At 37.5% G+C, this 17851-nt stretch overlaps 1 protein-coding gene across 1 annotated transcript in view; it reads right to left on the bottom strand.

Moving 5' to 3' along the window:
* GPR158 (G protein-coupled receptor 158) overlaps positions 1-17851 on the bottom strand; it is a 420275-nt gene that overhangs the window by 194216 nt on the left and 208208 nt on the right. The window lies entirely within an intron of this gene.

Raw genomic sequence — 17851 nt, 5'->3', positions numbered from 1 at the left:
CCTAATGATGGTGCATCCTTTGCCCAGAGTATAATCCATACTTACAGGCTATCATGTAATTTTCCACTTTGTCTACTCATAGGACATTTCTCCACTATTAACTAACTGCCACTATTGACCCTCCCTTTACTTTTAGATTCTTATTCTCAGTTATCAAACTTAATTTAGCTCTGAAGCTCAATAGGTAAAGATTTTAATTGTTGAGTTGAGTTTAACATTGACAAATATCCAATTAATAACATAAACTAAAAAAAAAAACTATTTCCAACTCCGAACTCAATATGAAAGACATTAGGGAATATATACCCAGTTTAGTATATAAGAGAGCCACCCAGTTTAGTGTATAACACAACCACCCTGTTCAGTATGTAACACAACCTTGATAGACTGAGGAATCTGAGAAAGAGGTTGTTCTGATTAAAATAGCATTTTAATAATATAAAGTTTAATAGAAAGTCTTTATAACTTTCAACTCTTGTTGGAGAAGGTTCATATTCTTTCTAAAATGTATTTGTCTTCTTTCCTTCCTTAATATATAAAATAGAAAAAACATAATTAAGTATTTCTTGATAATTCAGTATACAATGATGTTTAAGAGTGACTATTCTGTTACATAGTGAAAAGTATATGAATTTAGGTATCCAGAAGATATGGTCCCCATTCCTAGGCAGCTCTGAGATACTAGGCAACTCACTTGACCACTTTGGGTCTTAGTTTACTTATGTACAAAATGTGAATTGCTATGGGGATTAAATGAATTAATGTATATAAATCAGAGTGCCTATTTTCTCTTCTTCAAATATTGAAGATGCAAAGAGGAAGTAGAAATCGTTGGTGCCTTAAAGAAAATTACTATTGTTCAAAAACAAGAAAGTTAGAAGCTTTGAAGAGCTGAGGTAAGGAGGAAGTAAATGGGAATGATAATCTCCATTTCAGAGAAGCTAACTTTGAGGTCCAACTCATTGTCCAAGAGTAATACACAACAGGAAGTGAACAATAATATAAGACTGGGGTGTGGGAGAAGGACCAGAATCAGAGAAAGAACCTACAGAGAGCTCTGGGAGTAGATAAGACAATAATTAGGTAATGTAAAGAGGGAGAATAGATATGTGCAAATTTTTACAATTTCATAAAAGAAAACAGATTTATTGGAACATACTGGAATGTGATCAATGATGATGACTGAAGAAAGGCTATGAGGCAAAATGAGTGTTTTATCCTTCGTTGACCTTCAGGATGGTGGTTCCCAAGGAACAATAAAGACTGGAACTAGGTTGTTGGGGCTTAAGGAATAAATATGTGATAAAATAGAATATTATTTCAATAAATGCTCCTTTGAATGAAAAAAAGCAAGAAAAGTTCATAGTTAATAGGAATAATGATGAAGTAAAAAAAAAGGATTTTGGTTTTGTGTTTTGTTTTCTTCTATTACAGGTAAGTTCTGTAAAAGGAGGCACTGGAAAGACTGGTAAGGATAGGATGGGAGGATTGGATGTAATCAAAAGCACAGTTGGAGAAATTAACTGTAAGAATAAGTGATGGCTTTTCTCATCATCAAAGGAAAGAAGTAGAGATGGATTAAAGATTTTTTTTTATTTTTATTTTTTTTATAGAGAGGAGAATCAGTTGAAAACTGTTCTGAAATACAGATCAAAGAAAATGTGGAAGTCAATTGTGTAGTCTTATACTTGTGAACAACTCAGGTAGAATAGGTGTTGAGAAAGAAGAAAGCCGGTCTTGAGGATGAACACATGAAAGATTCGAGCAGCACTATTATACAAGATGACTACTTGGATCACTTCGCAGAAAAAGAGTCCATTTAGAGTAAGATGGTATGATTTACTAGGAGATCTACTCAAACCAGTTTTTTTCTTATTTTCTACAATTACCAGTAGCATAGAAACCACTGCAGAGACAGAGCAGTTAAGGAGAGAGAATAAAGAAAGGATTGTGACAGTGGCATTTTAGGGAAGGAGGAAAAGCCAATACAAGGCTGTGTGATGGACCTACAGCCTTCACTCCTTCAGGGTGGCTGGTGCTCAATCCTCCAGAGACCTCCTGAGTCTGAGTCAATCTAAGGGATGAAAGAGGAAAACATTTCTTCATCATCGATCTTAATTGATCAAGGGTAGCCTTCAGAGTCATCAACTCCTGTACATTTTTGGTTGTGCACTCATAACTTTGGAGCAGATTCCTGCATCTTGTGCCATGACTCTAGTGATGCCCTAGAGTAGAACAGAAACTTAAAAGTGTGGTATGAAGTTCCAAGCTGAGGCAAAATATAATACAACTGTATTTATGCAAAGCTCTTCAAGGCTTTCAGGAAACAGAGCAATGACTGGAGTAAGAGGTAGGGCCAAGTGGCATTTGAAGGGATTAAAAACAGGTATCTAATATAGATAAAAACTTGAGGAATGATAGGGCACACGTATCAAAAGCTACAAAGCACAAAAGTGTAGGATACTAAGAAAACAATAACTTAATTAACTCTGAGTGCAAACTGGATAGTCACGTGAATGAAGCCAGAAAGGGTTATTGTACTGAATAAGATAAAGAAAGTTGTCAAAGATTCAGATGGTCTGATGATGGTGACAAAATGACAAATTTGGAAGACAGAGGTCAGGATTCCCCTTCTGACCAAGATGGAAGAATATGGATGGAATTTACCTTCATATCAGAAACAATAAAAAGAATAGACAAAATATTAAAGTTATGGTTTTATAGACTGGACATCTAGTAACAAGGGACAGTAATTCCTAACAAGTGCAAATGCCCTTCAATAAACCAAACTCTATAAATAGAATCACAACAAAAATTAAATTAGTAAAAAAAGAAAGTATCTATGGAAAGTCTTTATTTTGTGAAATAGCCCTTCTTAATCCAGTCTTTGCTTATTGCTTTAGCTAAACAGGCAGAAATTTTCTCATTTAAGTTTAAGAAGCTCTCGGCTGTCTATCAGCCAAGAAGTGTATACTATTTACTTTCTATACATATTAAACTTGAAACTTCACCCATATCTAATGGCATAATTCTCCCAGATGGTATGAGATACATGTACATACCATACATACACACCTGAATTGCTCAAATAAGAAAAATACAATTGACCCTGAACAACATCAGTTTGGACCACATGGTCCACTTATGCATGGATTTTTTTCAATAAATATATTGGAAAATTTTGGGAGAATGTTGACAATTTGAAAAAACTTGCAGATAAAAAAAACTTGCAGATAAACTGTATAGCCTAGAAATATTGACAAATTAAAGAAAAAGTTGTATATGTAATGAATGCATAAATATATGTAGACGCCAGTCTATTTGAACATTTACTATCATAAAATATACACAAATATATTATCAAATTTAACATTTAGGGTGCCTGGGTGGTTCAGTCGGTTAAGCATCCGACTTCGGCTCAGGCCATGATCTCATGGTCCATGAGTTTGCGTCCTGTGCTGGGCTCTGTGCTGACAGCTCAGAGCCTGGAGCCTTCTTCGGATTCTCTGTCTGCCTCTCTCTCTCTGCTCCTCCCCCACTCTCGCTCTGTCTCTCTCTCTCTCAAAAATAAACATTAAAAGAAATTAAAAATTTTTTTAACATTTATCAAAATGTGCATATATTTACAGACAACACATGAAACCATCCCACAGTTGAGAGAAATGTAAACAAATGTAAAGATGCAGTATTAAATCATAAGTGCTTAAAATTAACTGCACTAATAATTTTGTAGCCACCTCCTGATGCTATTGTGATGAGCTCAAGCATTGCCAGTATCTTCCTAAAACCCCAACTGTTGCTAATCATCTCTGCATGAGCATTTTGTCTCTCCAGGAAATTGTGTAGCACATAAAAAGTGACCTTTCAGGGCTCTCACGTATTTTTTTACCTGTGTTTAGGGCAATACCGTAAACCTTGAATAACACCATGAGACTCATACAGAGTGCCACTAGTGATGCTAGAAGTGCCCACAATAAATTTCATATTAAAAAAAAATAAAAAATAAAGTAAAATAAAATAAAATAAAATCTTAAAAAAAAAAGAAGTGCCCACAAGAAGCAGAGAAAAGTCATGACGTTACAAGAAAAAGTTGAGTTGCTTGATATGCACCGTAGATTGAAGTATGCAGTTGCAGTTGCCTGCCATTTCAAGATAAAAGAATCCAGAGTAAAGACAATTGAAAAAAAAAGAAAGAAAGAAAAAAGAAAGAAAGAAAGAAAGAAAGAAAGAAAGAAAGAAAGAAAGAGAAAAAGGAATTTGTGAAGATGTTGTTGCAGCTATGCCAGCAGGCACATCCTAAAATACATTTCAATCTCATATTGAAAATGCAGCTTTTCTGTGGGTGCAGGATTGCTATAAGAAAAGTATACCTATGGATTCTAATATGTTTTGAAAAAAAAGTGAAGTCATTGAAGCAAAAGGAAGGTGAGGGATCTAAAGCTGGAGAACTTAATGCCAGCAAAGGATGGTTTGAGAATTTTAGAAAGAGGTTTGGCTTAAAAAATGTCAAGATAACAGGAGAAACAGCTTTTGCCAATTAAAAGCAGTAGATGAATTCTCAGATGCCTTTAAGAAAACCATCGAGGAGAAAGGATATCCGCCTGAACAGGTTTTTAATGCAGACGAAAATGCCCTGTTCTGGGGTGGGGGGTTAGGGTGGTGTGGGAAATGCCACAAGAGATGTTCATTAATAAGGAATAGAAGTGAGCACCAGGATTTAAGGCAGAAAAGGATAGGCTAACTCTGCTCTTTTGTGCAAATGCAGTCAGGTTTATGATCAGGACTGCCCTTATCTATACAGCTCCTTGTAGGGAAAAGATAAACACCAGCTGCCAGTCTTTTGGTTGTACAGGAAGGCCTAAACAACAAGAACCCTTTTCTCTGGATTGGTTCCATTGATGCTTTGTTCTTGAAGTTAGGAAGTTCTTTTCCAGGAAGGTACTGCCTTTTAAAGTTCTTTTGATATTGGATAATGCCCCTGGCCACCCAGAACCCTATTGACTTCAACACCAAAGTCATCGAAGGGTTCTACTTATCCTCAAACACAATGTCTATAATTCAGCCTTTAGATCAGGAGGTCATAAGGATCTTTAAAGCTCATTACATGGTACTCTATGGAAATGATCATCATGGCCATGAAAGAGAACCACAACAGAGAGAATATCATAAAAGTCTATAAGGATTATGCCATTGAAGATGCCATCGTTGTTATAATGAGAGAGCTACAAAAGCCATCAAGCCCCAAAATAAATTCCTGCTGGAAAAAGAATGTGACAAATGTTATACATGACTTCATGGGGTTTACAACAGAGCCATGGCAAAAAAATGTGGAGGAGGTAAAGAGAAATCTAAGAGTGAATGGATACCATGGCAGAAGAATTAACAGAAGACCACTTGAGGGAGATGAGTGTGGCCCAAGAAGTGCCAGATGATGAAGAAAAAGAGGAAGAAGAAGCAGTACCAGAAAACAAGTTGACATCACACAATTTGGCAGAAGGTTCTGATTACTTAAGGACTTCTTTTAACTTCTTTTACTACATGGACTATTATCTGATACGGGTGCTAAAAGTAACACAAATCATGGTAGAAGGATTGGTACCATATAGAAACAGAGAAGTGAAAAACAGATATATTTGTGTAAAGTGGCAGCAAGTGTGCCTGCTTCTCCTGCCTCCCCTTCCCCACCTATGCCCCCACCCCCACCAAGACAGCAAGACCAACCCCTCCCCTTCTTCCTCCACACCCAATTCAACATATAAACAGTGAGGATGAAGACCTTTTTGCTGAGCTAGTTCCACTTAATTGACACTAAATAATAACCATGCCATACAGTTACTAAACTTATTTGTTGTATGTGTATGTGTCTTCATGTGAAAATCTAGTAACTGTCAAGCAAGAACTATATGAGACATTTCTGTGTCACCATCATCATCCTCACTTAAGTATTCTTTATATAGAACATCATGTGCAAGACTTGTATGGAAGTGGATAACCTATTCTTCCAAAGGCACCCAGTAAGTGATATTTAATATAAAATTAATAATGTGCCAGTTTTCTTACCATTTTATAACTTTGCTTCCAAAGAATTAACATTACGGTAGAGTCTGCCTCTCTCTCTCAATTGGAGAAACTGTGTATGAGCCTATTAAGTGTTTTTTTAATGTAACAATGTTTCCAAGACAATATTATGAATATGATTGTAATACCGTATGCCGTAGACATTTTATATGGTTCATCCATTAGCATACAGGGTTGGCTACCATGAAGCAAATGTATTGACTACACTAAATATTACTGCTTCTTTATCACTGCCTGAACTGTAATATCTATAAATAAATATGAATTTCTTTTCCATATTACATTTTCATTTTTGATGTCTAGTGTTAGTAATACATTTAACATCTACAGTGTTTCGTATTATATAAGAAAGGCAATATTGATGTAGGTAATGACAGATGATTCATCTCAAAAACAAATGAAATAAACTTATAGTACCAATATAGTATACTACTGTAAATGTATTTTCTCTTATCATTTTCTTAATAACATTTTTTCTCTAGCTTCCTTTATTGTAATAATAAATTACAGCACATAATAAATATACAAAATATATGTTAATCAACTCTAGTTTTCGTAGGACTTACAGTCAACAGTAGGTTATTAGTAGTTAAGCTCTAGTTGGGGGAGTCAGGAGTCATACGTGGGTTTGTGACTGTGCAGGGGATTTGCACTCCAAATCCCTATGTTGTTTAAGGGTTGACTGCACTGCAAAGTGTTAAGTGCTCTGTATACTTGAGCTTGGTTTTTATAACACAACCATGACAAGCAGTCACAGTCACAGTCACAGTCACAGTCACATTTTAACTACATTTGACAAGTTCTTCAGCTTTGTTAAATTTTCCATCATTTTTAACCAATCGAAATTTGAGAGTTTCTCTTTGCCTAGGACCAAATCCGTGGTCCACTTCTAGTAAACATAGAAAACCTAACCTTATCCCTGATTTTTTTCATGACCAATATTTTACTCTTGCCCAATTTCCTCATCTTTAATTGTTATTCTGTTGCAAACTATAATTCTGTAAGGTACTCCAAATCATTTTTGGAATGAGTATGATATAGAAAGCACTGATAAAATAGTACCTCAAGTTTTACAGAGTTTGACAGAAACAAATTATTGTTCAATTCAACAGCTATTTTCTGAGTGTCAAATGATGTGTCAGGAACTGTTTTACTGGAATAAATCAGTGAACAAAACAAAGATCTCTGTGCCTGTGGAATTTGTGTTCTACTGAGGGAAACAAAAACAACCAATCAACATAATGGTAAATAATATTGTATGTAAAACTGAGAAATGCCAAGAGGAAAAAACAAGTACAGCAAGGTCAGGGGCGTCAGGTGAGCTAGGGGTGAGAGATGCAATTTTAAATAAGTGGTTAGGGTAGATCTCATTCTTTTTATTAACTTTTTTTAATGTTTATTTATTTTTGAGAGCAAGAGAGAGAGAGAGAGAGAGACAGAGTATGAACAGGGGAGGGGCAGATAGAAAGGGAGACACAGAATCTGAAGCAGGCTCCAGGCTCCAAGCTTTCAGCACAGAGCCCAACGTGGGGCTCAAACTCCCAAACTGTGAGATCATGACCTGAGCCAAAGTTGGACTCTTAACCAATGGAGCCAACTAGGCGGCCCTGGGTAGATCTCATTCTACAAGTGATATCAAAGCAAAGATTTGAAGGAGGTAAGACAGTGATCCATTATGACTTGTGATCGGAGAGAATTCCAGGCAGAGAAAGGAGCCAGTATAAAGAACCTGAGGTGGAACCATACCAGGCACATGTAACAGCAAAGAGGCGAGTGTGGCGAGAGCAGACTGAGTGTGGGGCAGTACAGTGGAAGATGAAGTCAGAGAAGTAACAGGGCCAGATCATAAAGGGCATATGTGGGTCACTTGTAGGGACTTGGATTCTACCTTCAGTCAGATAGCCATGTAGGATTTTGAGTAGGGGAGTGAGAACGATATACCTAATGTAATTATAGGATCACTTTGGTAATATAGAGAATATAGTGGAGTGGGCAAGGATAAGAAGGAGGGAAATTAGTGAGAAGCTTCGAAGTAATCCATGTGAGACTTAACGGTGGCTGGGACCACAGTGTAACAGTAAAAATTGGCTAGATTCAGATTTTTCTGATGAGTTGGTTGTGGAATGCGAGAGAAAGAAAAGAGTCAAAGACGATTCCTAGATGTTTGGTGTTAACAAGTGGATGGATGAAGTTACTAACAACCAAGAGAAGAATGCATGTGGAAGTTTTTGGAGAAGGCCGTAAGTTCAAACTTGACATTTCAGTTTGCAGACGTCTACCAGAGACCCTGGTAGTGATGTGAAGTCTGGAGTTTGGAAGAAAGGTCTGCATTGAAGATACAGACACAAAGGTCATGGGCATATAGATAGCATTTACAGCCAAAAGACCGGGTCAGATCACCAAGGGAATGAGTATAGATAGAGACAACTCCTGGGGTCCTCCAATATTAATGTCAAACAAAATTCTTAGTCAGGCAAAACTTTCCCTGGCTCTGACTCAAATTTTAAAGGCTACTGCATTATTTCTTTCTATAATTGTAAATTCAAAAAGCTTTAAAAGAAGAACAGCCAACCAGCAGACAAATATTTTCTCTGTGCTTAAATGTGACTTACCACCATCAAAAAGTTAAAGCTGCTTTGGTTTGGGTTTCCCAAAGGCAGAGCCTGAGATAAGTACCTGAATATAGGTAGCTGATTTGGGACCCAGAAAAACAGGAGTGAAGGATGAGCTAGAAACAGGAAAGAAAGGAAAGGCAATGAAAAGTATTGAATTGGATAACACCATGGAGAATGAATCTTCCTGGGAGGACCATTAAAACTGCAAAAAGCACCCCTCAGATTTGTCTCTCCAAAGGATGGGAGAGGCTGGCCCATTTTTGCAGCAACCACCAATCCCACTGGTTGACAGCTATTCCCAGGGGACTTCAATTTCTCTGCACTCCTGGATAAGTGCTTAGCAAGCTTAGGGGGGCATCAGAGAAAGCCCTGAGGCCAAAAAAGGGAAGAAATTCTGTGGGCATTTGAGGTAAGGTACTGGCAGCATGTCCTGTAACTATCATAGTAGCTAAAATATGAAGTGGGTCAAGCGTATGTGATACAGGGTGGGAAAAAAACCCCACAAACCAACAAACAACAACAACAACAAAACCCAATACCCAAAACCCAAAAACAAAAACAAACTACAATAGCTTCTAGGTTCCAAAGTCAGCTGTTTCTGGTGTCACTCATATAGAAAAGAATTTGAATGGTACCCCTCTAGATTTGAACAACATGCTTAACCAGTAGCTGGACATAGAGAGGTGAACAAGCTTGGAGCCTGGCAGGTCACACAGATGATTCTAATTATGCTATTAAATACTTTCCTCTACATTCACAAAGTAATTTACTCTGCAGAAGTAGCTTATCTTTGCCTGTGGTCCTTTTCTTTTCTTTATAACACTATGTCTCTATCAATTTGTCGAAGATTGTACAGAATACAATTAATTACTCCCAATTAAAACTATTTTATTTAAAGAGTAGAACCCTCTCCAGTTCACTCTTTGTTATGTAGATTTTAACTGAATTGCAATATGGTGAGATGCCCTAATAAAATGGATTGATCAAACTACCCAAAGCGGATTTTTAAGACCTGGAGGCCCAATAAGCTTAAATCACGATCAGAGGAACAACCTTACTTTCACATTAGCAAAAAAATAACAAAACAGTTTCTCGTTTCAGATTTTGCCGAATTCAACAACTCAGATTTGTAGAGTACTGTCACAGGCTCACATAAGACACTCTGTAACATTCTAAACGTTTGGGTTTAAGATCAGTTATTTGTTTCCTCTCTGTAAGACATATCCAAGGATTTTTTTAAAAATGGAAAAAGAACAAATTCTCTTTTGCAATTAATAATGTGGTACATTTGTTGTCAGAGCTTGGGACGATGGCAGAGTAGGAGGACCCTGACCTCTCCTCATCCCATATGGGGGAGTAGATATCATCCACATCCAAGTCAATAAACTGGAGAGTGATCTGAAGACTGGTGGTACAAACTCCACAACTAAATATAGAGAAGAAGATGCATCTGAAAGGATAAGAAGGTCAGAAAGGTGGAGGGAGGTTGCCTACAGGAGGAAAGGAGCTGTGATGAAGGACCAGTGCAGAGAAATGGGTCCTAGAACCAAGCAGCTCGCACGGGGAAGACTAATCCCCATAATGATTGGTTTTGAAAACCAGAGAGGCTGAACTGTGGGAGTTTGTAAGACCAGGGAGGGGGATTGGATTCTAGAGCTTTAAAAGTCAGTGGACTCAGCAGCGGGCCAGCCAGGAGGGTGAGTCGTAGGTGGTCTCTGTCCTTAAAAAGAAAGCAGCCTGAGCTGAGAGGCAACCATCAAAAGCTGAGAGTTGGGCTGTGCCACACACCCACAAGTTTATACAAGGCAGGGGTGGGGTGGTGGGGGTGGGAGAAGGGGAGCAGATCTGTTCATCCTCAAAATTTCAAAGCATGTTGGGAGACTTCTCCAAAAAAGTGGGATAGAGCTGGTAGGTGCCATTTTCCTTCCCTGCTCCCCAGCACAGAGCCACCTGCAGGAGGCAGAACTCTGCAGATACTTGCTATCTAACCCACTAGCAGTGTACCACACTCACAAGTTCTCCTGAGGACTCCTATGCTGCAAGCCTGCTAGCCTTAGCCCTGGGCTCAGGGCAAATTTTGTTAGCATATGGGCCCCATCCAGCTACTGGGTACAGAATTGCCACAGCATTCCAAGCCTAGCCACTGTGCCACACCCCCAGCCACTCTGGCCCCCAGCTACCAGCTGGTGCATCATTTTAGGAGATCTGACATTGGACTAGTGGCCCAGTGCAAGTTTTGCTAACACCCTGTCACACTTCCAAGTTTCCTGGCAGGCACACCTCCTCAGAGCTGGCCTGCCTGGGTCCCACTAATACCACAAAGAGTAAACCCATGACAGGCAGATAGTCAGTGAAGATGACTGCACTGAAAGGAAAAGTGACTCTGAGACAACAGCAGGGCATAAGCAATATACATTGGATACTCTCCTGAAGTTTCAGGTACTGGTGAACAAGGGACACTGTACTTCAAGGCACTTCAGGACCTCTTTTTCAAAAATTTACTCCTTTCAAGAGCAGAAGACATAGTTGACCTTATTAACACACAGATATGGACACAGAGAGGCAGACAAGTGACAAGACAGAAAAATTTATCCCCAGTGAAAGAAGAGGACAAGGCCATGGCCAGAGATCTAAGTGAAACAGATATATCATAGAGAATTTAAAGCAATGATCATAAGGATACTCACTGGAAAAGAGTGGAAGGCATGAGTGAGACCCTTAACACAGAGATAAGGAATAACATAGCAGAGAGAAAGGACTCAATAAATGAAATGAAAAACACAATTGATAGAATTAACATCACAGTGGAAAAAGCTTGGTAATGAATTAGTGACCTAGAAGACAGAGTGATGGAAAGTACTCAAGCTGAACAAAATAGAGACAAAAGAATTGTGCAAAATGAGACTATACTTAAGGAACTCCGAGAGTCCATGAAATGTAATAACGTTTATATTGTAGGAGTCCCAGAATAAAAAGAGAAAAGGCATAAAATTTATTTGAAGAAATAATACCTGAAAACTTCCTTAATCTGGGAAAGGAAGCAAACATCCAGATCCAGGAGGAACAGAGAACTCCTATCACAAAAAAAAAAAAAAAAAAAAAAAAAAAAAAAGCAGACCCACACCAAGACATATTGTAATTAAATTTGCATAATATAATAATAAATAAATAAATTTTAAAGCATCAAAACAAAAGAAGTAGCAACTTATAAGATAAAACCCATTAGGCTAGTAGTTTTTCAACAGAAAGTTTATAAACCAGAAAGCAGTGACATGATGAATTCAAAGTGCTAAATGGGAAAAATCTGTAGCCAAGAATACTCCATCCAGCAAGGCTATTATTCAGAATACAAGGAGAGATAGAATTTCCCAGACAAACAAAACCTCAAGGAGTTCATGACCAGTAAACCAATCCTGCAAAAAATATTAAAGGGGACTCTTTGAGTGGAAAGGAAAGACAAAAGTGACAGTATGAAGGTAGGAAACACAAAAGCAGTACAAAAAACTGTCAAAGTACTTATTAAAAAGGGGCTATAAAATATAATAACACATACCTAAAATGTAAGGAAGAAAGGAAAAAAGAATGGGTTCAAACTTAAATGACCATCAACTTAACATAGACTGCTATGTGCAGAAGAGGTGATATGCAAACCAAATGGTAACCATATATCAGAATCCACTAATAAATACGTAAAGAGGGGCGCCTGGGTGGCGCAGTCGGTTGAGCGTCCGACTTCAGCCAGGTCACGATCTCGCGGTCTGTGAGTTCGAGCCCCGCGTCAGGCTCTGGGCTGATGGCTCGGAGCCTGGAGCCTGCTTCGGATTCTGTGTCTCCCTCTCTCTCTGCCCCTCCCCCGTTCATGCTCTGTCTCTCTCTGTCCCAAAAATAAATAAAAAAACGTTGAAAAAAAAATTTTAAATACGTAAAGAATAAAGAAAAAGAAATCCAAATACATCACTAATGAAAATCAGCAAACCATGAAACAGAGAAAGACAAGAAAGGATCAGAGAAAATCTTGACACAAAAACAACAAAATAAGCAATAAGATGGCAATAAATGCATATCAACCAACAATGATTTTGAATGTAAATGGACTAAATGCTCCAATCAAGAGACAGAGAGTGACAGAGACAGAGGGTGACAGAATGGGTAAAAACAAACAAACAAACAAACAAAAAAACAAAAACAAAAACAAAAAACGATATATAGTCTGCATATAAAGACTCATTCTAGACATAAAGGCACCTACAGATTGAAAGTGGGGGGATGGAGAAACATCTATTATGTAAATGGATGTCAAAAGAAAGTTGGAGTAGCAATATTTATATTGGACAAAATAGACTTTAAAACAAAGACTGTAACAAGAGACAAAGGAAGACACTATATAATAATAAAGGGGACAATCCAACAAGAAGATAGGATAACTGTAAATTTATGCACCCAACATAGGAGCAGCCCAAATACATAAAACTCTTAATAACAAACACAAAGGAACTAATCGATAATATTACAATCATAGTAGGGGACTTTAACACCCCATTTACAACAATAGATAGATCATCTAAACAGAAAATCAACAAGGAAACAATGGCTTTGAATGACACACATTCTTTTCAAATGCAGATGGAACTTTCTCTGGAATAGATCACATATTAACCCACAAAACAAGCCTCAAATTCAAGAAGATTGAAGTCATACCATGCACTTTTTCTGACCACATGCTATGAAACTAGAAGTCAACCACAAGAAATTATCCAGAAAAGATCACAAACACTGACATTAATTACGTGCTACTAAACAATTAATGGATCAACAAGGAAATAAAAGAAGAAATTAAAAAGTACATGGAAAAAAATGGAAATGAAAACACAGTGGTCCAAAACCTCTGGGATGCAGCAAAAGCAGTTCTATGAGGGAAAGTTATAGGAATACAGGCCTACCCCAAGAAGCAAGAAAAATCTCAAATAAAGCACACTAACCTCACCCTTAATACAGCTATAAAAAAGAATAACAAACAAAACCTAAAATCAGCAGCAAGAAGGAAATAAAGCAGATCAGAGCAGAAATAAATGATATAGAAACTAAAAAATAATAAAACTGCTCAATGAAACCAGGAGTTGGTTCTTTGAAAAGATCAATTAAATTGATAAACCTTTAGCTAGACTTATCAAGGAAAAAAGAGAAAAGACTCAAATAAAATCACAAATGAGAGAGAAGAGATAACCAATACAACAGAAATTTAAACAATTATGAGAGAATATTATGAAAAACTATATGCCAACAAATTGGACAACCTAGAAGAAATGGATAAATTCCTAGAAACACAAAAACTATGAAGCTAGAGACAGGAAAAAATAGAGATTTGAACAGACCGATAACCAGAAAGAAATTGAATCAATAATCAAAAAACTCCAAACAAACAAAAGTCCAGGACCACACAGCTTTACAGACAAATTCAACCAAACATTTAAAGAAGAGTTAATACCTAATCTTCTCAAACTATTCCAAAAAATATAACAGGAAGGAAAACTTCCAAATTCAATCTATGAGGCCAATGTTATCCTGATATGGAAACTAGATAAAGACACCACTAAGGAAGAGAACTACAGACCGATATTCCTGATGAGCAAAGATGAAAAAATCATCAATAAAATATTAGCAAACATAATTCAACAATACATTAAAAAAATAATTCACCATGATCAAGTGGGATTTATTCCTGGGTTGCAAGGGTGGGTCAATATTCACAAGTCAATCAGTGTGAAATATCACATCAATAAGAACAAGGGTAAGAACCATATGATCATTTCAATAGATGCAGAAAAAGAATTTGACAAAGTACAACATCCATTCATGATAAAAACCCTCAACAAAGTAGGTCCAGAAGAAACATACCTAAATATAATAAAGGCCAAACATGAAAATCCCACAGCTAACACCATCCTTAATATAGAACAACTGAGAGTTTTTCCTGTAAGGTCAGGAACAAGAAAAGTATGTCTATTCTCACCATTTTTATTCAACGTAGTACTAGAAGTTCTAGCCACTGCAATAAGACAACAAAAAGAAATAAAAGCATCCAAATCAGCAAGGAAGAAGTAAAACTTTCATTTGCAGATGACTTGACACTCTATACAGAAAACCTGAAAGACTCCACCGAAAAACTGCTAGAACTGATGAGCAAATTCAGTAAAGTCACAGTATACAGAATCAATGTACAGAAATCTGTTGCATTCCTATACACCAATAATGAAGCAGCAGAAAGAAAATAAGAAAACAATCCCATTACAACTGCACCAAAAATATTAAGATACCTAGGAATAAACCTAACCAAAGAGTTGAAAGACTTGTGCTCTGAAAACTATAAAACACTGATGAAAGAAACTGAAAATGACACAAAGAAATGAAAAACATTTCATGCTCATGGATTGGAAGAACAAATATTGTTAAAATGTCCATGCTACCTAAAACAATCTATATATTTAATGTAATCTCTATCAAAATACCAATAGCATTTCTCGCAGAGCTAAAACAAATAATCCTAAAATTTGTGTAGGATCACAAAAGACCATGAATAGCCATAGTAATCTTGAAAAAGAAAACCGAACTGGAGGCATCACAATTCTAAACTTCAAGTTATATTACAAAGCTGTAGTAATCAAAATTGTATGGTATTGGCACAAAAAAAGACATAGATTAAACAGAATAAAAAACCCATAAATAAATCCTCAACTAAATGGCCAATCTTCTACAAAGCAGGAAAGAATGGAATGGAAAAAAAGACAGCCTCTTCAAGAAATAGTGTTGGGAAAACTGAACAGCAACACGCAGAAGAAAAAAAAAAAAACAGGACCACTGTCTTACACAATTCACAAAAATAAGTTCAATATGGATTAAAGACCTAAATGTGAGACAGAAAGCCATAAAACTCCTAGAAGAGAAAACAGGCAATAATCTTTTTGAGGCTAAAATGAACAAATCAGGAGACTATAGATGCTGGAGAGGTTATGGAGAAACGGGAACCCTCTTGCACTGTTGGTGGGAATGCAAACTGGTGCAGCCACTCTGGAAAACAGTGTGGAGGTTCCTCAAAAAATTAAAAATAGACCTACCCTGTGACCCAGCAATAGCACTGCTAGGAATTTACCCAAGGGATACAGGAGTACTGATGCATAGGGGCACTTGTACCCCGATGTTTATAGCAGCACTCTCAACAATAGCCAAACTATGGAAAGAGCCTAAATGTCCATCAACTGATGAATGGATAAAGAAATTGTGGTTTATATACACAATGGAGTACTATGTGGCAAGGAGAAAGAATGAAATACGGCCCTTTGTAGCCACGTGGATGGAACTGGAGAGTGTGATGCTAAGTGAAATAAGCCATACAGAGAAAGACAGATACCATACGGTTTCACTCTTATGTGGATCCTGAGAAACTTAACAGAAGACCATGGGGGAGGGGAAGGGGGAAAAATTACAGAGAGGGAAGGAGGCAAACCATGAAAGACTTAAAAACTGAGAATAAACTGAGAGTTGATGGGGGGTGGGAGGGAGGGGAAAGTGGGTGATGGGCATTGAGGAGGGCAGCTGTTGGGATGAGCACTGGGTGTTGTATGGAAATCAATTTGACAATAAATTTCATATTTAAAAAAAATAATCTTTTTGACATTGGCAGTAGCAACTTCTTTCTAGGTATGTCTCCTGAGGCAAGGGAAACAAAAGCAAAAAAGCACAGTGAAGGAATCAACAAACAAAACTAAAAGGCAACCTATGGAATGGGAGAAGATATTTGCAAATGACATATTCAATAAAGTGTTAGTATCCAAACTATATAAAGAACTTATAAAACTGAAAACCCAAAAAAACCAAATAATCCAATTTAAAAATGGGCAGATGAGATGAACAGACATTTCGCCAAGAAGACACATAGATAGCCAACAGACACATGAAAAGATGTTCAATATCACTAATGTTGAATAGCAAATCAAAACTACAATGAGATATCAACTCCCACCTGTCAGAATGGCTAACATCAAAAACACACACACAAGAAAAACACAGGTGTTGTTGAGGATGTGAAGAAAAAGGAACACTCACGCACTGTTGGTAGGAATGTGGTAGGAATGCAAACTGATGCAGCTACTCTGGAAAACAATCTGAAATTAAAAATACAACTACCCTACCATCCAGCAATTGCAGTACTGGGTATTTACCCAAAGGATACAAAAAACACTAATTCAAATGGAATACATGCACCCCAATGTTTATATCAGCATTATTTACAATAGTCAAATTATGGAAGCAGCTCAAGTGTCCATGAGTTGATAAATGGGTAAGGAAGATATGATGTGTGTGTGTGTGTGTGTGTGTGTGTGTGTGTATGTGTGTGTGTGTGTGTGTGTGTGTGTACAACAGAATATTATTCAGCCATAAAAAAGATGTGAAATCTTACGTTTTTTTAAGTTTATTCATTTTCGAGACAGAAAGACATAGTATGAGCAGGGGAGGGGCAGAGAGAGAGAGGGAGACACAGAATCCAAAGCAGGCTCCAGGTTCTGAGCTGTCAGCACAGAGCCCAACGTGGGGCTCGAACTCACGAACCACAAGATCATGACCTGAGCCGAAGTCAGACACTTAACTGACTGAGCCACTCAGGCACCTCCAAAAGATGAGAAATCTTAACATTTGCAGTGAAATGGATGGAATTAGAGAGTACAATGCTAAGTGAAGTAAGTCAGTCAGAGAAAGACAAATGCCATCTGATTTCACTCATATGTGGAATATAGAAACAAAACAGATGAACAAAGGGAAAAACAGAGAGACATAAAGACAAGCCAAGAAAGAGACTCAATTTTTTTAAATGTTTATCTATTTTTGAGAGAAAGAGAGAATGTGAGTGCGGTAGGAGAGAGGGAGAGAGAAACAGAGGATCCAAAGGGGGCTCTCTGCTGATATGGGGCTCAACCTCACGAAAGAACCACAAGATCGTGATCTGTGCCAAAGTCGGATGCTTAACCACCTGAGCCACCCAGGGGCCCCCAGACTCTTAATTATAGAGAACACACTGATAGTTACCAGAGGGGAGGAGGATGGGGGTATGGGTTAAATAGGTGATGGGGATTAAGGAGGGCACTTGTCATGAAGAACACTGGGTG

This window comes from Panthera tigris, chromosome B4 (genome assembly GCF_018350195.1).
Source record: "Panthera tigris isolate Pti1 chromosome B4, P.tigris_Pti1_mat1.1, whole genome shotgun sequence".
NCBI lineage: Eukaryota > Metazoa > Chordata > Mammalia > Carnivora > Felidae > Panthera > Panthera tigris.
This window is presented reverse-complemented; position numbering and strand designations above follow the sequence as displayed.